At 44.4% G+C, this 25,682-nt stretch overlaps 1 protein-coding gene across 3 annotated transcripts in view; it reads left to right on the top strand.

Moving 5' to 3' along the window:
• The window catches only part of LKAAEAR1 (LKAAEAR motif containing 1), a 79,389-nt gene that overhangs the window by 36,373 nt on the left and 17,334 nt on the right, over positions 1 to 25,682 (top strand). Inside the window, exons 1-2 of one of the 3 annotated variants that reach the window (XM_061630234.1) lie at positions 12,300 to 12,566; positions 23,768 to 23,873. The exons of 1 other annotated variant lie outside the window; for it this stretch is intronic. The gene's annotated coding sequence lies outside the window, so the exon portion shown is untranslated. Of the gene's footprint in view, positions 1 to 12,299; positions 12,567 to 23,767; positions 23,874 to 25,682 lie in introns of those variants that run through there. One more of the 3 variants, XM_061630235.1, reaches the window with a different exon arrangement.

The following is a 25,682-nucleotide window of genomic DNA, read 5'->3' as shown; positions in this document are numbered from 1 at the left end:
CAGACAAAAACTACGCCGTCTCATGAAGTTTCACTATAAAACATATCCTGCGACACAGAAGAGAGTTGTCAGAACAATGAACCACTATTCCCCCCGTCCCTTAAGAAGGGGGCAATCGAGCACGAATTCTCTCACTCCGCCTCAAAGTGCTCTCATCCACACCCCTCCTCTCTCCCCACCTTTGCCGCCTCTTTTGCTGTCTCCTTGTACGTGATGAAGGGGGAAGCACTGCCCCCTCCCCTTCTGAAGACTCTGACTCAGGTATGGGGGAAAGTGGGGGGGCAATGCTTAAACCATCAGGCTGTTTCTCCTTGCTTTTCCCTGGATCAGGAGGGAGTTGGATTCCCCCATGTCCTCCCTCCTTCTCCAACTGCTCGGAGCTTGAAGGAGGAGGAGGCGTGGGAAGCTCACAGGAAGGATCTGTGTCTGTTGGACTTTCAAGGTCTTTGCTGCCAGACAGTTCTATCTCTGGGATTCTCTCCCCCTCCTCTGCTTCTTCTTCACACGGCTCTGGCCAAATGATCCCCTCCCTCTCCTCATCTTCTGAAACATCAGGGCCCCAATCCTGCATCCTGACAGTTGCCAGAAGCCTCAGGAGGGGAGAGTGTTCTTGCACTCAGGTCCTGCTTGCAGGCTTCCCTCAGGCACCTGGTTGGCCACTGTGAGAACAGGATGCTGGACTAGATGGGCCACTGGCCTGATCCAGCAGGCTGTTCTTATGTTCTCATGTTCTTATGAGCTACCAACATTGTTGCTGGCATTAATAAATAATAAATTGGTTCAATATCACAATGGAACAATGGGCTTCAGTTACAGGAAGCCAGATTTCAACTGAACATCAGGAAAAACTTCCTAACTGTTAGAGCGGGTACGGCAATGGAACCAATGATCTAGGGAGATGGTGAACTCTCCAATATTGGAGGCATTCAAGAGGCAGCTGGAGAGCCACCTGTCAGGTGTGCTTTAAGTTGGATTCCTGCATTGAGTATGGGGTTGGATTCAATAGCCTTATAGGCCTCTCCCAATTCTGCTATTCAATGATTCTAGCTACATGAGGCTATGTGTCTTATGAGATTACTCAGGAAGGGGTAGAGATGTGAAGGCCTGGGAAAAAAACATAAAAATTGGGGGAACTTTTCCCCATTTTTTCTGGGTTTTGTGGGGGCCTTTACATCTCTAGGAAAGGGCAATGTCTCCAGCTTCTATAATAGTTTTCAGTCTGAGCCAGGCCAGTGCTGATGCAACATTTTCCTTGGCTCTCTGACAAACCCTCCACTCCTGTTTTGGACCAGCCAGTTGTCAGGTTTATCTCTCTCCAGAGCCAGTGCAGACATCTCCAGTTTAAACATCTTGAGTCACAGCACTAGAAAATATGTGTTTCTGATTCGTTACAGAGCCACTGCCAATCAGCATTAAGTGAAGTGGGCTAGAGGGCTGAATGATCGCTGATTCAGTGTAAGGCAGGTTCATATGTTAGGCACAGTGCAGACCACAGATGGTGCTGCAGAATCCCAGCAGTATTAGATAATTATTTACACTACATGAACAATACTGGGATGGCAAGGAGAGAATATCTTGTTCGTGAGTCGGGGGGGACTGAAAAGGAAGACAATGTCTGGTTAAAATGGATTTGGAAAAACCAGTTTCCATCTTATCCTCTATTTCAATATGTATAAACATGTTTTTTCTTCCTTTTTGGTTGCAGAGAAGAGAAGGGAGCATGGTCCTCGCCTCTTCCTTCACCATTAGTGCCTTCCAGCTGAGCTGAGCACCAATGGTGGGAAGAAGGAGGAAGGGCACATTCCAGCTAAAAATAATATCAACTTAAAAACAATGTAGAAAACATGCCTCTTAGTTACTATGGACTCCCTGAAGTGCAACCTTCCTTTTAGCGCCAGGTAACCCGGTGATGAAAAAGAGGGAAGCTGCTACCAGAGGGGGGGAAAGATGTTGTCCCTGGGTAAATGTGTCCTAATGGTGCCATTTAAGAAGATAAGTCTTCATTATCATGCACAATTAGTATGGTTAGGAACACAGCAGCTCAAAGGAGCAAAGTGGTCTCCCTTGAACTCTCAGGAAAATTGGATCTCTTGTGCTGAGTGGTATAGTCCTTCGCACATTGACTGTACCACTGCAGGCAGGCACTTTGCCATTTTGGGATGTTCTGCCTCATCAAAGCCCAGGGTTCAAAGATCAGGCTGGCAGCTAGACTGATTTAAAAGGTACAGTACATGAACTATGATGTAATATACTAGTGGCTGGGTGGCATGTTACAGAGCTGGATGCTACAGCTGAGTTGCAAGACTTACAGAGAACTGATAAATATGTAGTTAATTGGTTGGTTAGTTAAAGTGTGTATATATCCCTCTTTTCCATCTCAGTTTTGAAGGAGACTTACAACATGATTAAAACACAAGAATAATGAGGCAAAAACACTGTTTAAACTTTTTTAAATGGTAGAAGGACTGCAGCAGCAAAAATCAAAATGCTCATTGAGAGAATTGAAATGCAGTTAGACTCTAATTTTTAGAGCTAGTAACAGACGACACTCCTAGACCCCATTGAAGGCTGCTTAAATAACAGAGTTTTCCCTTGTCGAGTGTGCATGTTCTGGGCTCGCCCTTCCATTAATCGCATGCTACAGGGTCAGTAAACGGGGATGCCGATATGCACATGTCAGAGGTTGATGGAAGGGTTCGAGGGGAGAGCTAGTCAGATCGCCCCCTCAGTAATTTGCAACTCTTTGCAGAAGCTGCAAGCTTCTCTGATCCCTCTTTTAAACTATATCAGGTATGTCAATGTAGCTCTCACACAGCAATCACAAGGGCATGGAAATTAAAGGGTGTTAAGAAAGAATAGCCTGGTGGGAAGGGATTACAGTTATTCTCAGGAGAATGATCTGCACCTGGAAATCCTGATTTCTAAGAACCTTGCTGTACTTTAAACGGTAAAACCATCTTTGGTTAAAGGTCTTCCGTCTTAATCTGCACCAGGAATCTTGATTTCTAGGAGCCTTCCTGTACTTTGTTATCAAAGTGCTACGTGGGTGGCCTCGCTCTTATTAACACCATGTAGGATTAAACAGCTTGGTAAAATTGTTCTGTTTTCTTTTACTACTGCTGCTTTGTCCTTTGTCCTATATTTCCTTGCGTTGAAAAGGGACTGGGTGAAATTCAACATTTTCTTTCCCTTTCATACTAGAACCACCTGAGAGATGCTTTGCAGCAAGGTCCCCAGGCCCATTCACGAACACAGTGGGTGTTTCTTGGATCTGATGCCTGGGACGTGATTTCCTCCAGGAATCATACAAACTAGGGTTGCCAGGCTCAGGGCCTGAGACTGATCCTGTATCTTTAGGAGAAGAGAAAGTCAGCCAAGTGCAGATGTTCTTGCAACACTGTAATGAGAAAAACCACAAGGTGGAATTCTCCCTTCGCCCTCCACAACCTTTAAAGATACAGAAGACCTCTTGGTTGCCAGGCATTGTCCCACCCACCTGTCAAAGTTTTCCTGTGGCGGTGGGGGGAGGTAGGGACCAACAGAATTGAACTTCCTGCACATCAGCTGATGCATGGGGAGTTCAGTCCTGCTTTCTGCAGGGACTGGCTCTGTCAGCAGCCAATCCATCCACATCTCTTCTTGACCCACACCTAGCATCTCATGTGACTTCAGATGTAGGGCAGGTAGGCATGATTTTAGGAAATCTGTTATTATTTGTTTATTTAATTTTATTTTTTGCATTTATAGCCCACCTTTCCTCCAAGGAGCTCAAAGTGGCCTACATGTTGATCCTTCTCTCCATTTTATTCTAACAACCCTGTGAGGTAGGTTAGGTTGAGAGATAGTGACTGGCCCAAGGTCACCCAGTGGGCTTCATGCCCAAGTAAGGATTTGAACCCTGGTCTCCCAGGTCCTAGTACGCTACTCTAACCATTACACCACACTGGCCTCAAGGGCTAAATGGGGAGGACTGGTGGGCCAGATTTGACCCACAGGCTGTAGATTCCTCATCCCTGCTCTAAGCCTTTCCTCTCTGAAAGAGTTCTTTCTTGAAAAACTGCTTCCATATGAAGGTAACTTTCAGCATGCTGGAAAGCAAAGGAGCCCTCGATTAGAAAACCAATCCAACATCATTAACAAACCGCAGTTCTTTTCAAGACAGCTAATTACTCAGCTAATTATCACTTGAACGAATCATAAAAAGCCATCATAATAAAATGACCACTAATAAACAATGTGCCTGTAACATGGTTCCAAAGTGAGCATTTGAATGGAAGAAGCTGTAGCGTCTTTGGAGAGGGAGGTGATAGAGTAGGACATGAGTCATATTTCATATTTGGGTCTGTGCTCTGAAGCTAATTTTGCAAGAGATGCTTTGAAGTTGCATCTGTCTTACAACTGTCTCAGCTCCATTGACCTGGCTTCCTCGAAAGGATCCTGGGGCTTGTAATTTAGAATAGGTGCTGATGGCAATAGAGTGGAGGGGGAGGCATTAGGGTCATTGCACCTCAGAAAAGTATAGATCAGTGACAGAGGGAGATCCCAAAGATGATTTGAAAGGAGAGCTGAGACAACATTTCTTAGAAGAGATTTTCCTGAGCAAATGTCTGTGATTTTTCTTTTGCTCAACCCCCCCTTCCAAAGACCACCTTGCAAAATTTTCTCCAAATATTTTCCAACATTTTTGGTGGCGGCTACCATTCCACACCCTCCCCCAATTTACACAATGCCCCAGAATAATGCCAAATCCAGGGTAAAGAAGGGAGAAAAAATCAAGTTAGTTCACATTTAAAGATGAATACCTAACTTGTACTTCCTGACACAATATGTGAAACAACACAGTCATCTTCAAAATTTGTACTTCTCTGAATTTTGTGATGCAGTTCTCCAATCAAATAATGTGTACAAAAAATGCATATCCTAGGGGAAAGTGTGCATCAATGTGTATATCAGTGAAAATAACATACAAAAATTCATTACATTAGAGGAAATTGCTTGCAAGAATGTGCAAATTGGGCACAATTGAATTAAAACTGTGTATATTAGGAGAAACGTACACTAAAAATGCTGGTGAATTTGCATTTATTTATCAATGTATTTATATACCGCCCTTCTGCAAACCATCAGGGTGGTCTACAGCAACATAAAAACATTTAAAACAATGCAAAACAATCATTGAAATGACTGGCTACTCAAAAACATTTTGAACGGCTCTATAGGCCTGTTGTCACAAAAAGATCTTCAAGAGGCTCCTGAAAGTTTAAATTGAGGGTGCCTGTCGAATCTCTGCTGGAAGAGCGTTCCACAGCATGGGGCCAGCGACACAAAATGCCTGACTTCTAGTTGAGGCCAATCAGGCCTCTGTAACATGGGGAAAAACTAACAGCACTTCTCCAGATAATCTGAGTGACTGGATGTGATATATGGGCTCAGGTAGTCCTTAAAATATGCTAAACCCAAGTTGCTCAGGGCTTTGTGTTTCAAAACAAGAACCTTGAACCTCACCCTGGGCCTGGCAACCAAGAGGTCTTCTGTATCTTTAAAAGTTGTGCAGGGGAAAGGGAGAATTCCACCTTGTGGTTTTTCCCATTACAGGGTTGCACTTGGCTGACTTTCTCTTCCCTTAAAGATACAGGATCAGTCTCAGGCCCTGAACCTGGCAACCCTAATATGGGCAGAAGTTTTAGCAGAGGTATCACATACTGTCAGTCATCTGCTCCCATCAGCAGTGGAGCTTCTGGACCAGGCTCAAGGGCAGCCCCATGCAGAGCACATTGCAGTAATCCAGCCATGAGGTTTTAAAAAGCAAAGCACAAACTGATATGGAAATGTGCAGAAATGAATCTAAGACTGGAAAAATGAGAAACTGTGTGAAACCAAAATTGACAAATTGACCTATACCTAGCTCAGGGTGTTGTGAAGGATGCAGAATGGTGTCAAGGCTGCCAGCACAATTTTGCAAAGCAGTTCTCCAGCCAAATAATATGTACAAAAATTCACATATTACGGGAAAGTGTGCATATAAATGCACATATTAGTGAAGATAACATTCAATCGTACATTTTATTAAGGAAAATCGTTTTTCAAAAATGTGTATATTGGGCAAAATTGTGTACATGTGTATATTGCGAGAAATTTGCGTGAAAATGCTGGTGAATTTTCATGAGGCCTTTTTTTAAAAAAATGCAAACTGATATGGAAATGCAGAGAACTGAATTTCAGATTGGAAAAATGAAACCCTTGAGAGACACTGCAGCTGACAGATTTGCCCATCCATGGGACCAGCCGCCGCCCCCTACACATGCGGTTGGACTCCATCATCCCTGACCATTGGCCATGTTGGCTAGGGCTGATGGAAATGGGAGTCCAGCAACGTCTGGAAGGCATTGTGTTGGCTGCCCCTGATATAACACAATATTGATTATTTATATTCTTGTAAGATGAGGTTGATATGTTTGTTGATAATCATATTTATTTTATTTGCATTACTTTCAAATATTCAGATCTTTAAAAAAGAGACTCTAAGTTGGTGTCATTACAGTTCTTTCTCCCTTCTCTTCCCTCTCACACCCTGCATTCTTGAGGCACCAGAAATCTTCTGCTTGGGCCTTTGCATTGGACAGAGATGCTAATGGCAGCAAATTATGAGGTTTCGTCTTCTGCACAGGAGAAGCTTCCCCGCAGTGCTTCTCATTTCCCGCTCCCCCCCTCCGCACTATTCTGACCTGTTCCATTAGGGACAGGCTCCAGGCAGTGATTTGACGCAGAAGGGGTGCCAGAAGGAAATGAGATGAAACACGACTCAAGGCATTAATTTAGCAGCCTGCTTGCTACTTGCCTTGTGCAATCACAGTAATCATGAACAGCAATGAGAGACACTATGCCCGGGAAAGGAGTTCTGGCCTCGTCCTTTGTAAAATGTTTATTTATTTGCCAATGTACAATTGCTCAGGAGCAACAGGTGTGCAGAAGCAAGTGCATAGGGTCAACCATCTAAAAAATCCAGGTAGAAACCCACCCACAAGCACATCCATCATGGGCCCTCTTGGCACTTGGTGGGCCTTTTTCAACACCCCCAACAGGAAGTGACACGTGATTGCTGTAAACCACAGTAACCCTTGAGAAAAAAAATAAGTCCCTTAAGTTCCCTTTGCTACCACCACTTCTGATTTTGCTCTGGCTCACCTCTTTCCTAAATAGAAACAGCTGTTCTCCATGCTAATTTACTATTTGATGACAGCAAATTACCCTGAGTAAAGTTCAGGATAATGATTACATTTCCTCCCAGGTCTCTTGATACTGGCCTTCTGACATTCTCTGGGCCTGCAAAAGAATTCTTTTGACATTCCAACAATAAGGGAACTAGAACTCACAACTTTGACTCTCTGGGGTCATTTGTTTCCCAATGAATAATCGGGGAATGTTGACACCTATAATTTCTTAGAGAAGTAGTTTTCTCTCACATTTATTTCAATACAGAACACTGCCTTATATCAGGTGAGATTGTTGATCCATCTACCAAATTTATACAGCCACAAGAGTGGCTCTTCCCTTATTGTTTTAAGACAAGGGAGGATGGCATGTCTGTTTTTCTTTCCACTGAAAGAGGTCAGCCGTGCGACATAGGAAGCAACAATGAGAAGAAGAATGGATCTGAACATGCACAAAGTGCTTTTCTCTTACCCCTGATTAACCCAAATAAAGCCTCTACATCACGGGTTTTCACGGTGGTCCATGAGCTCCATTCAGGTGGTCCTTGGTGTGTCTGTGGAGATGTGGTTGAAGACGGGAGGTGGCACCTCCTTCACGTTAAAAGATTCACATTGATTTTTCACTGTACCTGCATTGTTTCTTATCTTTCTTGTACTATACTGCAATAAAATTGCATTATAATTTGAATTCAATGGAATACAATAAAATATGCAAGAAATAAAAGCAGTAAAAGATGGAATTAAAAATCATACAGCATCTAGCATAGCACATTGCAGTTGCTACAACAGGCAGGGGAAGTCATTAAGTGGTCTGACAAGATCCTCTGCAATTTTCAAGAGGTCCATGGGGAGAAATGTTTGGAGACCACTGCTCTACAAATTTGGCATTAGGAATAATCCATGTGAAAAAGGCACAAATTCTAAAGAGGACTGAGCCCCAGAACCTCTTAAACTCTGCAAAGCAGCCAGGGAGAGACCGCCTCTTAAGATAAGGAACACAGGATTCCTGGCAGTGTAGCATCTGACCCAGGATAGATGTGCTGAGAGTCTGGTGAAGATTACTTAGCAGATCAGGGAAGGCAGTGAGTGAGGTGGGGAGAGTACTGCTTGAATAGAAAAAAACAGTGACAATATCCCACCAGAAAGGATTTGGATCAGCCCGGGAATGATGAGCAGATTCGAATGCATTCCAGGTTATGGTACAAAGTTTCTTAATATAGTTAGAAGGAGGGGCTGTAGGGCCCCAGATCACTGACCACCAAAAATAAAACTAATTCACTGAAAGGTTGAGAGTAGGGATGGGTGAGAAATTCAATTCAGTTCGCATTTAAAGCCAAATTTATCAAATCCGCACTTTTCGAAATAACATGACAACCAAAACACAGCCATCCTGCGAAATTTGCCCTTATCCGAATTTTGCAGTGCAGTTCTCCTGCTAAGCAGTGTTTGTGAAAATACATATCTTAGGGGAAAGTGTGCATAAAAATGAATATATTTCTGAAAGTAATATGCAAAAATGCATTACATTCAAATGTTCTTAGTAGGAAAAGAATGTGTTCAATAGGAGAAATGAGTTTAGTAGGAGAAATTCTCACTAAAATGCTGGAGAATTTTCATGAGCAAATTCTTGCAGAAATGTGGAGAACTGAATTTAAAATGGGATAGAATGAGAAACTAAGAGAACCGAAATGGACAGACCCTTCCATCCCTAGTTGAAAGAAGCCCTGTATTGAATCTCACCACTAGGGGGCAGGCTATATGCAGTTATAAAGGACTATTTTCTAAAAGGGCTCCCCCAACGTAAAGTAATGACATTGGCTATTTATATTGCCTCCCAGTCACACCGGGCCATTATTTATTTATTATTTTATTTTTGCCTGGAGAAGGCATGAAGAGGTGCAGTTTTCTGCACATTTCAGAACAGACATCCCAAGAACTCGGGATCTTGACAAGCCAGGAGCCACAAATACAGGTTCAATTGCTAAGAAGAGAGCCCCAAATCAGCCTGGAAATACACCGCATCCTCTGAACTAGAAAGCCCTGATACCTTTTCTAAGGACTGTAGTCGATCACAAGCAAAGCACCAGTCAGCAAAAAAGGCTAATGCAATTTGAGGCTCCATTAATAGAACCACATTCTCCAAAACACAACAAGTAATCATTGCACGTTATATGGAACTAGTCAGGCATCATTTGGTGTCCAGTTCTGGGAATCACACTTTCAGAAGGGGTTTGGACAAACTGGAACAGGTTCATAGGAGGGCAGCAAAGATGGTGAATAGCATGGAAAACAAAGTCCTGCAAAGAACGGTTGGAGGAACTAGATATGTTTAGCCTAAAGATGAGAAGACTGGGGGAGAATTACTATTAGTAGTAGTAGTAACAACAACCATTATTATTATTATTAACAACAACAACAATAATATACTGCTTAATGCCAAAATAGGCTTCTAAACAGTTTATAAAGTATAAAAACCAGTTACACAAATATTAAAATCAGTTCTCTACATTGGATTTGAAATTGTATTTTATATGTAATTGTTTTAATTGTTTTATATATGCAGTTGTTTTATATATGATTCTGTTGCATAGTGAAATTGCTTTGAGATGCTTCATAGAAAGTGAAACATATAATCTAGAAAATGAATCCACAATTAAAATAGACGATAAAACAATCCTGTTAGAATAGGGCAATATTCCTGAGCCCATCAGCGCAAGGTTTACTGCTGTGCAACAGGACTCCCCACATCTCCTCTCTGCTTGCACCCCCTGCACCCTCCCCAAATCTGCTCCGTAGGGTTAGAGTAACTCCTAGAACAGCTTTGGGGGGAGGGCAGGGGGAGGAGAGGAGGGCAAGTCCCACAGCACTAGCAATAATCCTTGCACTGATGGGACCCTGACTTAGCACTCCCTTGGATACAACCCTCAGGAGGCTCAAATCAGGTGATGGAGAGAATGCCCACAAGGCTGTCATACAGATGAGGTCAAAGGTTCTCTTTTGCCTCCGAGAGCAGGGCCGGATGAGGTTTATTCGTAGGAGGGTAGATTTCAGTTCAACATTAAGAGAACATTCTTGATGGCAAGAACTGCTTGACAACGGAACCAATGGCCTGGAATGAGTGGTGGGCTCTCTCTCACTGGAGATCTTCCAGCAGAAGTAGGGAAGACATCTCCACAAGCCGTGGAGACTGGTGGCTCCGGTCAGTGGGGTTTTAGTTCAAACTTTCAAGAAGCTGTCCAAGGTTCAACCCTGTTCTCAATACCTCACCTCTGGAATGGATGAAACAATTCAAAACTCGGTTGCATTCTAGGATGTACAGAGTTTTTTCTCCACCATCGCTACCACTAACTACAACCATCTCAGCACATCACTGGGGGGGGGGAGTGTTGGGGGGGGTTCTTCCAGGTCTAGCAAACGGTCGCTTCCAGTCCGGACTGAGTCCTTCCAGCCTTCATTTTAGAATGGAATCTTGCCCCTGGCATTGAAAAAGAGATACATCCAGCAGGCTGTTTCCCTGTTACCCCTTTCATCCAATGGTTCCAAAATGGCAGCATGGAAAGCGAGGGCAGATGATGCTTGTCAGTCAAGCTGCTCTAGTGTGCAAGGTGGCTCTCCTTTTAAGCACTGGGGTAAGACAACGGGCAGCAGGCACCTCCAAGTATTTAAGAACATGAGAAGAGCCTGGCTGCTGGATCAGACCAAAGACCCATCTGGTCCAGCACCCAGCAGCAGCCAGTGGGGCAGGGCAGGTGGGGTGGCGTTGCTCATCTGCCTTCCAAATGCCAAGCATCACTGCCAGTCCCTAAGAAGGAAGGGGGTGGAGAGTGAGGCACAGTGTGATGCGGTGGTAGGCCAAGTCAACGCTCCTGCCGCCGACTGCATTGTTCCTTGTTCCCCACACTTTGCCTCTCCCCCTCCCCGGAACCCACAGTGATGTTCAGTAAGTAGATGGCAGTATCATGTCTTCCTTGGCCTTTAGAAATTAATGGATTATCACAAAGGCATCTTAAATGTCCAGTTCTTTCTTGCCCTTCTCATTCCCTCGGGGAAAGATCCTGTGTGAAACCCTCCTGCTCTGAAACTGGAGAGCCCATTGCCTACATCAGAGGTGGGCAACCTCCAGCCTGTGAGCCAAATATGGCCCACCACAGGTTCAAATTTGACCCGCAAGGCTGTTTTCCCCAAACCACACCCACTTGCACGAAACATAAGGTGTTGAGCAGGCAGAAGCCTGCTCATTTGGAACTTGATTGTGCAGACAATGCAAGCACAAAGCAGGCTTGGGTCCTACTGAGCCCGAGAGCCCAAGTCTGCTGGATCAGATGTGAAGGGCTTGCAAAGTGCTTTGTGCAGGGGTTCCCAAGCACCTGACAGCCAACCGGCTTTCAGGCACTTGAGAACCACTGCCCAAGGGATTTCGACAACTGGGCAGATCACCTGACATCATAACGTCACTATGTGATTGACAGGTGAGATCCCATCTCCCTCTCAAAATTGGTTGGAGGGGGCAGATAAGGAGCAGATAAGGATCTGGCCGTCGGAGCCAAAATGTTTCCCCACCTCTGGCCTCCTTGCATGACTGTTGTGAAATTGGGGCATGTTTACTACTAGTCTGATGTTCCAGGACCATGTGGCAGATCAGCAGATCCCTGGCTGATGCATTCTGCATTTGAGATCATCCCCTAGAATCTTTGGGTCCCAGATAAGACAGTTTGCGAAATCTGCAACTGGTCAGGAAGCTAAAATTAGCCGTTGTTTTGGCTTCCCAGTTGCAAGAAGTTGGCTCTCTGCTCAAAAACGTTTTGACCCAATATGGAGTTGTATATTTATTTTTGCTCTCCTCTTTAAGAACATAAACTTGGCATTGCTGGATCAGGCCAAAGCTCCAGCTCATCCAGCATTCTGTTTCCAACAGCAGGTGGGCCAAACCTTCTTTAGCAGTGAGAGCCACCTTCTTGGTAAAGGGCAGGGCTGGAACCACAGTTCGGCATTGGTGGGCATCCGCCAAGGCCCTTTCCATAGCAGGTCCCCAGAGCCAAGTCCTAGAGCTCTGGCCCTGCTCCTGCACTTCTTTGCTGTTGCTGCCTCTTCACTTGCCCAGTCTGAGCATGCAAGCAGCGACAAGAGCGAGATGAAGAAGCATCCACCTGTCATGCCTGTCCCAAGGGGCACTCATGAAAATGAGGGCCAATGAATGGGGTGGTGGTGACAGTGGCAAGGAGGAGAAGGATCCACTCAGAGATGAGAGGTCCATGGAGGGCATCTTGCCCAGGGACTCACCAAAATGTGGAGACAACACTCCTCAAGGATGGTCCATTTGTTTTCAACTGGATCCCCGCTTCTCCCTAAGTGATGGTAAGACAAACGGTGACTTATCTTATGAAGCTGGATTGTTTTCTCTTACTGTTGTTAAGATTACCCATGGTTTGGGGTTCCAACAGCATGCTAAACAATGGTTAATATACAACCGAAGCAAAAGCTTTCACTCTCCTCCCAGCTGCACCGGAGGAAGAGCAAGAAGTGGGCGGAAGCCTTGGGAGGGAGGCTAGGCTCAGTGTCACAAGGCTAACCTAACCTTCCCCATCCTGGTGCCCTCCAGACCTTTTAGACTACAACTCCCACCAACCCCTGCTAGCATGGCCAATGGTCAGTGATGATGGGAATTGCAGTCCAAAAATCACCAGAGGGCATCAGGTTGGGGGAGGCTGCACTAAACCTCCCAACACAATCTGTGTCTCTGCACACTCTGCGGATGGAGATATCCTGAATAGAAACCCTTTGCAAGATCCTCTTGATATAGACTGGGCCACCCAATATCTGTTGGAGGACTTGGCTGACTTTCACAACAATAAAGTCCCCTAAGTGCTTTTCCTTTGAGGGGCAATTACATGGAGGAAAAAGTGAAGGAGTGTAGAGAATCCCACTGCGCTGGGAAATAAACCTTCTCTTTGCCCCTGATGACCCCGGCCAGTGAGAATCAAGCTGGCTCCTATTTGAACAACCTGTCTTTACACCTCAGTGTCCCAGCCTGGGCCACAGAATGTTGAGCATGGCAGAATGTTGGAAGGTGGCTTTTAGTCTGAGAGCAAGAGAGTAATATGAATGGTGTCATTAATGGTAATGCTGATGAACTACAGAGGTATCTTTGGATTCTTTTGACGAGTTTTCAGGTTTTAATGTATGTCTCATCTGCAGATCCTCCAAAATCTTTTAAGTTCATGAGGGAATTGTTCATCAGTCAGTCGTGTTTGACTTGAGTTCTGCTGCTGCTAAATACTGTGAATTAACAGAACTCATCAGTGTCAATATTTGGGATAAATCAGCTGAAGCTGTTAAGCTGACTTGGAAGGTTGAACAACAGACTCATATGGTGAAATCCAATATGAAAACAGTAACTGGAGCTTGACTCATCTCACATTGCAGTAAATTTCAGATCCAGAGGATTTAGCTGATTTGAATGAGACTGATCAATGAAACAGGAAATTTGCCCACTTCCAATCTCACTAGTCCCATGAACGTACTTGGTGGCCAAGTCACTCTCTCTTTCTCAACCTCAGTTTCCCAGCTCTTATTTGAGGATAATAAAACTGGCCTAATGTGATCGCATGGGCTTGTTGCAAGGATTCCAAGAGGATTATCGAAGGTACTTTGACCACATCGAAGAACTATATGCAGGGCCGGTTCTAAAGGGCGGCCAGGTGGGGCACTGGCCCGACGGCCCCTGGAGCTACATGGGGCCCCTCGGCCGTCCCTCCGCTCCCCTTCTGTGATCCTCACCCTCCACATCCCCCCACGTCCCCCACCTACCTGTCTGCTGTCTTTTACCATTGCCCTTAATGAAGATGGCAGCTGCGGTTTCCCGATGGTACTGAAGCCCCTGCCGCCATCTTAGTTGATGGCAGAGATGCACGTGCATAGCACGCACGCGTGCCATCAACAAAGATGGTGGCGGAGGCATCATCCCCTTAGGGAAACCGCGGCCGCCATCTTCGTTAAGGGCAATAGTAAAAGACAGCAGACAGGTAGGTGGGGGGACATGGGGGCACACACACACACACACACACCGGGGCCCTGGGCAAGCTGATGCCCAACGGCCCTAGCATTCCTGGAGCCAGCCCAAATGAGAATAAAAAAGAACACAGCATTTGGTGAGAAAGACAAGCATGCAGAAAATAAAAGATGCAGAGAGAGAGAGAGAGAGAGAGAGAGAGAGAGAGAGGAACTTGAGGAGCATGTCACAAAAAAGACCAAGAGCTGACTAGGGAGTAGTCAATACATCAACTGAAACATGCCCATCCTTCAAAATTCACACTTCTCCAAATTTTGCAGGCAATTCCCCAGCCAAGTAACATTTACAAAAGTGCATTTGCTAGAGTACAGTGTGCATAACAATGCACATACTAATGAAAGTAACATAACAAAAATGAATTACATTAGGGGAAATTGTTTTGCAAAAATATGTAGATGAGGCAAAAATTGCTTACAAAAATGTATATATTAGGACAAAGTAGCACTAGATTGCTGATGAGGACATTAAAAAAACACCCCAAATTGAAGTGGAAATGTGAAGAATTGAACAGAAAGCCGATTCACCCATCCCTACTAGGGAGGCAATTCATCCATTGAACTAGGAGGTTAAAGGTGGGTGAAATAAGGAGACTGTAGAGAAGCTGAATGAAATCTTATTTATTTATTTATTTAAAGAGTTTCTATCCTGCCCTTCCTCCCAAAGGAGCCCAGGGCAGCAAACATAAACAAAACAACAAGAAAAAGAAAAGCACACAGTTAAAAACATTCTAAAACACAGTTAAGAACATTCTTTCATCAGTTATCTCTGGGTTGACAGGAACAGCCCTCTTCAGCCATTAAATGCCTGGGTGAACAGGAATGTTTTCGAATTCCTCCTGAAAGTCCATAGTGATGGAGACAGACACAACTCACGGGGAGGGCATTCTACGCATGGGGTGCCACCACTGAAAAGACTCTGTCACAGGTCAGTGCCAACCAAGCAGCAGAGAGTAGGAATAAAAGGACTGTCCTCGCAATGTAAGGGATGTAAAAAGTGGGGTCCCCCAAGGATCTGCATTGGGACTGGTGCTTTTTAACATGAGAAGAGCCCTATAGCTGGATCAGGCCAATGGCCCATCTAGTCCAGCATCCAGTTCTCAGAGTGACCAACCAGATGCCCATGGGAAGCTCACAAGCAGGACAAGAAGAAGCAGATTGTGGAATTCACTGACAGAAGATGTAGGGATGCCAGCAGCAATATGAGAATGGGCCTTTTTAGTGGTAGCCTCCCATTGTGGAACACTCTCCCCAGGGAGGCACACCTGATGCTATCTTTATCTATCTTTAGGCACCAGGCAAAGACCTTCCTCTTTACCCAGGCTTTGGCCCTCAATGTGTAGTCGCATGGCTCTGTTACTGGGGTGGAATCAGCAGACCTGTCCATCAGAATTCTATTTGTATCGGATGTGTTTTCTAGGCTTTTACTGATTGAACGTGTTTGTTTTTACTTGGTTTTAATGTAAGTCGCATTGGGTCACTTTGGTGGGAAAAGTGACTAAAAGAAATAGTCACCATCATCATCATGAGCTCAGCCAGTGTGGTGCCATTGAGGGGCAGATCTGCCCTCCGAACACCAACATTGCTGCCTCTTATCTGGATGGGGTTGCAGCAGACATGCCGGCAGCACTCTGGCTGGGCACTCTTGCTGGTGAGTCTGCACATCCCTGCCGCCACCATGCTCCACCCCAGCTCTGTCCAATGTTGGCATCAGAAGACTGGCCACTGCCAGGTGATGGCTATCAACTCTGAAGGCTGTAAAGGGGGATTAGACAAATTCATGAAGGATAAGTTCTATCAATGGCTGCTAGGCATGGCAGCTATTTACATGATGGCTCTGAATACCGGCCGATGGGGAAAGACAGCAGGAGAGGCCTATGGCGCTGATGCCCTGCTTGTGGGCCTCCCATTGGGACCTCTGTTGGCCACTGTGCAAACAAGGTTGCTGGACTAGGTAAGCTTTTGACCTGATCCAGCAGGACTCTCCTTCTGTTCTTCTAGCCTGCTTTTCCTCCAAGGCAAGGCATGTTCTGTCACCTCCTTGTGGGGGAAGGGACAGATGTTCTTTTATGATAAAGTCAGATACTCAGTAAGGTTTGGCACCAGCTGTGCTAATTAATGTGGCTCTTATTCAGATACCAGTCTATTAGCACAATACATAAGACCTTTTACAGCAAAGAATACGTTACCCATCTCAGTTAGTGGGGAGAGGGAGGTCACCTGGCTGGGAGAAGAAAGGCTCAGGTGAGCCAATCTAGATGCCCTTCCTAGGCCTTCACAGAATCTGTATCACTGATGTATATTGGTTGGTGTCTATGGATCTCTGGACCCGTAGAACCCATGTCTCTGTCTCTGTGCGCGTCTTTATAGCTAGGCAAGCAGTGAGTAGGTCAGCTGACCAAGGGCCACAACTGGTCCAGGTCAGCCAACCTTCCTCTGTCATGTCCTAGACACAACATCCTCTCTACTACAAAGGAGGACTCTTCAGCTGTTTACTAGATGAATCTACTTCAAAGGATCCTGACTCATCTGCTGTAGGAAATAACCTGACAGGGAAAGGATGTGTGACCTCCTGTGGGACAGGTCACAGTTTCATAGCCTTAAAAACTGGATTCCTGCATTGAGCAGGGGGTTGGACTCAATGGCCTTATAGGCCCCTTCCAACTCTATGATTTACACATAGTGTCATAGAGTCGTAGAGTACTCATACACAGCTCTTAACTATGGCATAATGCAGTCTTCAAGAAGGCGTTGGAGGGATGATTGTTGGATTTCTATAAACTTCCAGACACAGAATGTCTTTGACAATACCAGGCACATGGTTCTTCTCTCTGTCATTTTATCCTCACAACAACCCTGTGAGGCAGGTGAGAAAAGGAGAGATAGAGGTTCAAAATCTTCCGATCAGTTCCATAGCTGAATAGGAATTTGAAGCTGGGTCTCCCATGGCACAGTCCAAAATTCTAACAACATTTCTCTGCACCCCACACCCACCCACCCAAAAATGGGGGAGTGTTATAGCTCAGTAGCCACCAGGCATCAGCGGGTACCCAGAGGATTAATTCCCCCTCTTTAGCTTTTATAAGCCATTTGATCTGCATCAAGCAGCACATGGTGAATTATCTCCAAACTGTGAAAAGCTTCAGCTGATGATTTCTGCATTTGAATTGCCTGTGAAAGGCACAACAGCCGTCAAAGACTTGGTTGTTGAGGCCTTTTCCTCACCTTCTTGTTAATGCTCATTGGAGAGGGGAGGAACCATTTATCCATCAAAGGCCATTCTGAAAGAATCTGCTTCTGTTCCATTAATCCTCATTGACAAGCAAATTAAACAAACAATAGCCATCTCTTTACCTGACCCACAACAAACAGAGTATTTCCTGTGTCGTATGATTGTGTTTTCATAGTTTGGCTTCCTATCCCAAACCCCTTTGGGGCAGGCAATTTGGTTTCTTGTAAACAATAGGACATTGACCTCTGCTGCTATGACACAAATGAATGAAATCATTCAAGAGTAAGGCAGCAGGATCTGTCAATTTCAGTTCTCCCAGTTTCTCATTTTTCCAATCTTAAATTCAGTTCTGCAGCCATTTGTAATTTAAGGGGGGGGGAAATCCTCATGAAAATTCTTCAGCATTCAAGTGCAAATTTCTCCTAATAAATGCATTTTTATATGCAGTTTTGACTAATGTACACATTTTTGCAAGCAATTTTTCCTAACATAATGCATTTTTGTATGTTATTTTCACTGATATATTCATTTCTGTGCACACTTACACGCATGTTTTAAAAAATTGGTTGGTTGGAGAACTGCATCGTAAAATTTGGATAACTGCAAATTTTGAAGAATGGCTGTGTTTCTGTTCTCAAATTGTTTTGCAAAATGCAAATTTGATAGGTTTGGCTTGAAATGTAAACTGAACTGAATTTCTCCCCATCCCTTCTTAAAAGTCTTACACGAAATCTAGCTAACAGGATGGCAGCAGTACCCAAGAGTGTTCTCAGTAGATACACTTCTTCCAATGTTTTAAAGTGCAGATTGTATCAATGGCAATTATTTGATTAGCAAAGTCAAAGCCAGGTAGCTCAGCTCCCATGAGTGCTGACTTGATAAGGGCAAGGTTGTGGGTCTGGGTCGCTTGGGGAATGAACAGGAGAATTGGAGTTCTCCATCCAATCAGTTGTAGATAGCATGATAAGGTGGCAGTGCTGACCTGACCTGCTGTCGGCTGTGTCACTGCTGCTTAGTGGGAGGTAGAAGGGGGAGGGAGGTGGTGGTGAAGGTGTGGTGGAAACACACCAGGAGAGCCTATTCGGCTCTCCCACTGGTGAGTTTGCACCATGTTGACCTTACCACCACCTAGCTCCTCCCCTTCTACCTCCTGGTAAGCAGCAGCAATGCAGAGGACTAGAGGTTAGGTGAGCACTGCCACCCTATGATGCTATCTGCCATTGCTTCCAATGGGAGTTTTTCTTAGGATTTATTTTTAAAAGGCTATGTGGTTCAGTCTCTAGCAGAGCAAAATGGTAAAAATAGAAATGACCAATAACCAGTCCCACTTTCCCCCTTTTGTCTCGGCTCACACAGTCTAGCAGAATAAGGCAATCAACGGTCTCCAGTAAAGTATATTTAAAAATCGTTTACTCACAAATGCTTAATGCAGCCTTTCCCAACCAGTGTGCCTCCAGATGTTGTTGGACCACAATTCCCATCTTTCCTGACCATTGGCAATGCTGGCTGAGGCTGATGGGAGTAGTGGTCCAACAACATCTGGAGGCACACTGGTTGGGAAAGGCTGGCTTAATGTATCCGCTGATACAGGCACAGTTTAGGAAACCAGAAAGAAGAATGGTCTCTTTCAGTCCATAGCTTTTCAGCTTCTGACAAGCAGCCCCCCCCCTCCTGCTTGCCTCGTGTGGTAATGGAGGATTCAAAAAGGACACATGCAACATGAGGGAAGGAGGAGGAAAGAGAGGGGGGAAACAACCAAGAAAACTATCACAGGAAACTATAGAGGTTTTCCTGAGTCTGGCTAGGAACAGCATTTCTTTAACTCTACTAAAGCATGTATAACCCTGCTCCCTAGTAGTAGCATGTGAAGTGGCCTATTTCCAACAGTTTCCCCCCGAAGGTGGGGACAAAGAGGTGCATGTCTGTGTGTGTGAATTAGTCGGTGTGTATGAGAGAGAGAGAGAGGATGAAAATAATAATCAATGGATGGACAGATGATGGATGAATGGGGTGTGTCCTTGTGCATGTCTGTGAATGGGAAGAGGGGGGAGAGAGGAGATGGATTAGGGTCTCACTCCCCCTTTTGGATCTAGCTCTGCCTATCATGTGCTCCCCCCAACACAGCACTCCCAAAGGAGTTATGTCCCTCTCAGGGAAGATTCCCTACCTTTGATAGTTGTATAAAAGGATGCATAGTGTGAAGAAAGTGAACAGATTATTTTTCTCCCTCACTTGTATAATACCAGAACCTAAAGACTGTGCAATGGGGTTGAATGGCAGAAGATTCGGTGCAGACAAAAGGAAGCACTTTTTCATTTTGTGAACATCTTAACTATGGAATTCTCCTTCCACAAGATGTGCTGATGGCCACCAACTTAGATGGCTTTAAAGGGGGTTAGACGAATTCATGGAGGGTAAGGCTATCAGTGGCTATAAATCAGGACGGCTCTATAGGTGGCATGCTGCCTCTGAATGCCAGTTGCTGGGGATCACCAAGTGGACAGAGTCCTGTTGGTCTCATGTCCTGCTCATGGGCTTCCCATTGGGGCATCTGGTTGGCCGCTGTGGGGAACAGGAAGCAGGACTAGATTGGCCATTGGTCTGATGCAGCATGGCACAAGATGTGGGTGTGATTTCTTCCTCTCCACATTTCCACTCTCACTTATGGATTTATCTAGCCTTTGGTATTTTGGAGCAGTGCTCTAAGCAGAATGGAAGAGGTGTTTGAAGCAGCAGGAGCAGAAATGGGAGTTTTCAGGGTGTATTTTGTCTTTACAGGACCTCTCTGATAGCCTCTGAAAAACAGTTTTTCATTCTCTACTTCTTTTCACCGAGTCATCCTTCCTATTATGGAAATGCACTTAGCTGATCTTCAATTTACTTGTTTCTCTTCAGAGCAAATTTCAAGGGGGAGGAACAAAACCCTGGCATTCAACAGCTTTAAAAAAAATTTTCTGAAGGCAAACACTAATGGTTTAGGAGTCACAAGTGCCAGGTCTAAGCACTCTTCAGCTGTGGTCCTGTGAAACAGCTAAAAATGGAGGCGGGAGAAGGGGTGCTCCTTCTTCCTTCCTTGATCTTCAGCCCCTGATCTGCAACTCTTCTGCTGTTCTCTGTATTGCCCGCCCCTCCCTCCGGTGTGGAATCCACTGTCATTTAGAAACTTTAGCAAGCTTTTGATTTCCCTTCCACTTCAGCATTCAGGTTTTGCTGTGTTTTAATCCAGCTTCTTTCTTACGGCGTTTTGATTGCTGCTTGTGCGTATTATTTGGATTTGATACCGTGCTTGAATTATCGTTGATGCTGTGACGAGGTTTTATATTTGTCGTTAGCCACACGGGCATCTCCATTTTGAAGGGGAGAGCAGGTTTCAATTATTTAAAAATTATTATTATAAATAAAAATCCACAAATAAATATGAGCAGCTGTAACTCTGCCCAAGAAGACCGCAGCTTCTAGCCGCAGTCCTTGACGTATCTCCCCATTCTCTCTCTAACCTTCAATTCAGCAGGGCCTGCAGGCAGCCAGGTTGCTGGTCAGCATGTGTGTGTGTGTGTGTGCATGTGTGTGGTGGGTGGTTGGGCTGCCTGGGAGGCTGTGGGAGCCTCCTTGGCATTGTCTGAGTTGCCTGGCAGCCTGGTTACTATGGAGACGTTTGTACACTTAAGGCCTTTGGACCAAAAGGACAGGCAGGACAAGGCCCTGAGAGTTGCAGCAGAGGATGTTCGCTGGCAGGTGAGAGAGGCGGGAGAAATGGAAAAGGGGGAAGGGGGGATTTTTAGGGAAGGGAGAGCTTGGAAAAGTTACTTTTTTGAACTACAATTCCCATCAGCCCAATCCAGTGGCCATGCTGGCTGGGGCTGATGGGAGTTGTAGTTTTAAAAAGTAACTTTTCCAAGCTCTGCCTCTGTCTAGCCCCCATATCATCATCTTATTCCTGCCATTCCCCCCCCCCCCCGGATGCATTTGTCTCAATGCTAGGGTTAGGGGAGAAATTCGATCAAGTTCACATTTGAAGGCGAAGCTACCTTCAAATTAGTGCTTTAATTTGGATTCCTGCACTGAGCAGGGAGTGGACTCGATGGCCTTATAGGCCCCATCTAACTCTACGATTCGATGGTTCTATCTAATTTGCACTTTCCCTAACAATACACAAACTGAAACACAGCAGCCCTCCAAAATCTGTACTCCTCTGGTTTTGCTGTGCACCTCTGCAGCCCAAGTAATTTGTACAAAAAATGCATATACTTGTGTTAGGGATGGGGAAGAAATTCGATTCGGTGCCCATTTAAAGCCAAATTTATACAATTTTAACTTTCCCAAACAACATGAGAACCGAAACACAAGCATCCTTTGAAATTCATACCTTATGCCGAATTTTGCAATGCAGTTCTCCAACCAAAGTTTACAAAAATAAATGTATTCGGGGGAAATGTGCTTGAAAATTAATATGTTAGTGACAATGCCATACAAAAATTGATTATATTAGGAGAGATTGTTTGCAACAATGTGGACATTAGTCTGCCTTCCAAGACTCCAGCCTGCTGAGATTGCTGCTTCAGATTACATCACAGTGCAAACCACTTTGACAGGGGCCTCAATACCTCAGTCTAGGTATTGAGGCAGCCTAGTGACCTTATACTGGGGCAAATTAGGAATGATTACAGAATATGGAGATATAGGTCTGGAATTTTGCAAGATATTAAAAAGCATTCAAGTTTCTTCACTTTTCAAAAATGATCATTGTTTTGTGGGGATTTAGTGTTATATATATATATATATATATAAATGTGCATCCTTTTAAATATCAGAAATGCTTTTTAAATTGTTTTTTTAATTATTAGTTTCCTAATTTTTTAATCCCTGTGTGTGGGGATGGGTGAGAAAGATTTTTGGGTTTTAAAAATGATTTTAGGGAGGGAACAGATGCAAAATCTGCTGTTCCAGCCAGAATTCAACCCAAATGGAACACAAGGAATATCAGAATGTCTGGGCAATAATGGAGTAGAACTGAAAGAATGTTGGCCGGTGGAGGGGGAGGGGAGATCTTTCCAAGCTCATTATCTCAACTCAAACCATGCTTGGTGAGAGGGATGGAATTTCAGTTCAGTTCGCATTTGAAGCCGAGTCTATTAAAATTCATGGTTTCCTAAACAATATGAGAACCAGAACACAGCCAGCCTTCGAAATTCTCATTTATTTGAATTTTGCAAAGCAGTTCGCCAACCAAACCATGTTTACAAAAATGCATGTTAGGGGTAAGTGTGCATGAAAATGAACATATTAGTAAAATAGCATACAGAAATGCATTATGCGATGAGAAATGTCTTGCAAAAATGTGTACATCGGTCAAAACTGCCTACAAAATTGTGTTTGTTAGGAGAAATTCGTGCTAACATGCTGGAGAATTTCATGAGAGTTTAGAAAAGGATTTCACAAATTGCTGCAAAAATGTGGAGAAGTGAATTTAAGATTAGAAAAATGAGAAAATGAAAGAACTGAAATTAACAGAAATTTCCACTTGGCGGTGACATCTAGGAACAGGGGTGGTGCCAGACTTCAGAGGGTCTTCAGCGCAGTATCCCCCATGAGTCCCCAAACCCACCAACCCCCATGGCCACATGGTATTCTTTTTTTCCCCAATTGTTGTTGCAGCAGCAGCATCAACATCCCTTACAGGCAGCTCTCCTTGCTGTCGCCCCCATGGCATTATAATGGTGGGTGGCTGGCAGTTTTGCTTTTGGATGGGAGGAAAGCTTAGCTTCCATCCACGGTAGCTGCCTGCCATCTTAATTTATCCAGAAATGCAATGCCCTGGCATATAGATGCATTCCTGCATTGAGCAGGGGGTTGGACTCTATGGCCTGATAGGCCCCTTCCAACTATTCTATAATTCTAAGTCTATAGGCTGAGGTGTATAGATTTCATAGATCTTTAGGCCAGGGTATTGCATTTTGGATAAATTAAGATGGCAGGCAGCTCCCTTTCAGAAATGGCACTGCCAACCCCCCTCTGCTAAAATGGCTGTTTTTGGGCATGGCGAACAGGGGGGTGAGTGGGGCGCAGCTGTGTCAGTGAGGGGCCCTTCTGAGCCCCTGGGTCCCTTGGCCAGTGCCCAGCTTGGCCGACCTAGGAAATTCACCATGCCCCTTTACATGGACTGTCGCTGCCACAGAGAAGCTTTCCTGCCCTGCTTTGTCCTGATGCTGCCTCTAGGAAGCAATGTGTGACTTGGTGTCCCTGTCTTTATGATCAACAGGGAAACCATTGTCTTATCTTAGATCCTAAAGACCTGCTGAGACTGAAGCTGTTTCTGAACAAAGTGGCTTTTTTAAAAAAACACCACCCATTGAATTTCCCCAAAGGTAGGTGGCATTAAACAGTGTGTGTCTGTGTGTGCGTGCGTGCATGCACTAACAATACATACCCTACATACATGCAGAAAAGACCTACCTTACAGAGTTGCAGTGAGGATTAATAAGGTGATGCCTGTGAAGTGCTTAGTGAACTCTTTGGAAAAGCGCTATACAAGTGCTACATATAATGATGCACTTCCCATTTCCCAGAACAAGGTTACAGGGTTGTTGTTGTTTTCCTTTGGAAGAGTGAGCACTGGAGGCTAGTGGGGTGCCTTTGCCATTTTTGCTTTATTTGCAAATGAACAAGCAGAGCATAAGTGAAGGCACTCTCTGGAGGTCAACTTGCACAGCCACACACCCCAAACCTACACACCCCCATGTGCAGGACCCAGAAACTCTCAGTTTGTTTATTCTCTCGCCTCTTTCATTCAAAGTATTTTCTTGTCTACCCCCGTCCCTCAGTCATCTTCTCCAATTTCTGATGGGTCTTTTGGAGAGTGATTCTCAGCTATCAGGAGACCATTTCCAGCCTGTATCTCCTATGGCGAAGTGTCAGCCGGCGATCCTGGGCTCTTAGCCACCAGGCAGCCTCCCAAGTGGTCAGCTAGCAGCTGAAACAGTCATGGTTGTTAGAGGCTGTTGCAATAGCTAAGGTCTTCTTAACAGGAATAATGGTTCTTGGAAGCTTGACTTCTTTAACTCTGATTATATTCACAAATAGGCAAAAATCCTTGCGGTTTAAGAACATACCTATAGCCAAGAGATATTTCTATCAAACTTTAAAAAGCAGGGAAATTGGGCAGCTATAGTGAATGCACCAGGGGAGCAGGAGACCTGACCGCCTCCCTGAGATATTGGACTGCCCTACAAATTTGTCAAAATGAAAACACAATTTGGGTTGGTCTTTCACAGTTCAATCCACTTGCTGTGTAGCTTAGAAGAATTTGGTAACATGTGCCTCTGAGCATATGGTGACTGGTGGCAACACTTGCCATCTCCAAAGATAGAGAATTATGTTTTTGTATGTTTGTTGGTGTTCTTCTTACTTTGCTTCTTTCCTGTGTTACTATACTAATGTTTCTACAGAGAATCTAAACTAGAAAATTTTATTTCCCTCATTATTCATCCTAGAAATCTGTGTCAAATTTATTTTTTATTAATTTCAAAGCCATTTTATTGGTCATTGTCATATGATGGTGAAGGCAGCCTTTTGTGTTTCAAATTGGAGGTTATGTTCTATTTCTATTTTGGGTGCATTAACAGTTGGACCTGAAACTGCAGTTTAATGTAAAATCAGACTGATTACAATATGTTGCTACTTCAGCAATGACTCTAGCTGCTGGAAAAAAGAGGATGCATGTTTTCAGCCTCCTACGTTTAAACCACTTTATTTAAGGCAAGGTAGGCACATAGAACACACCTGGAATTTTGCTAGAATATATTTCACCTCCCACTGTTTTATCTTGTGCAAATTGAGACACTCCTGTCCACTGGAGACTATTCTGCAGAAGTCAGTGCCATTATTTGTTGTAAACCGCCCAGAGAGCTTCGGCTATGGGGCGGTATACAAATGTAATAAATAAATAAATAATTCCACAATTATGTTTGGAGTTTTTTTAGTGTAAATTTTCCAAAGTGTTGCTGTACTTCACATCTTCACAGAAACAGAAACAAAAGAAAATGATTTCCTATAGGAAACTTCACTAAAATTGCAAAGTAAATCAGACATATTTAAAGTGACCATCTGAACTATATCAACTGTCTCAATAATGTTGCTTCCTCCCTGCTAAAACAAAATCAGCACAGCACATGTCT

The sequence above is a fragment of the Rhineura floridana genome, chromosome 6 (assembly GCF_030035675.1).
Source record: "Rhineura floridana isolate rRhiFlo1 chromosome 6, rRhiFlo1.hap2, whole genome shotgun sequence".
Lineage (NCBI taxonomy): Eukaryota > Metazoa > Chordata > Lepidosauria > Squamata > Rhineuridae > Rhineura > Rhineura floridana.
Note: the sequence above shows the minus strand (reverse complement) of the source record. Positions and strands in the feature narration are given on the sequence as shown.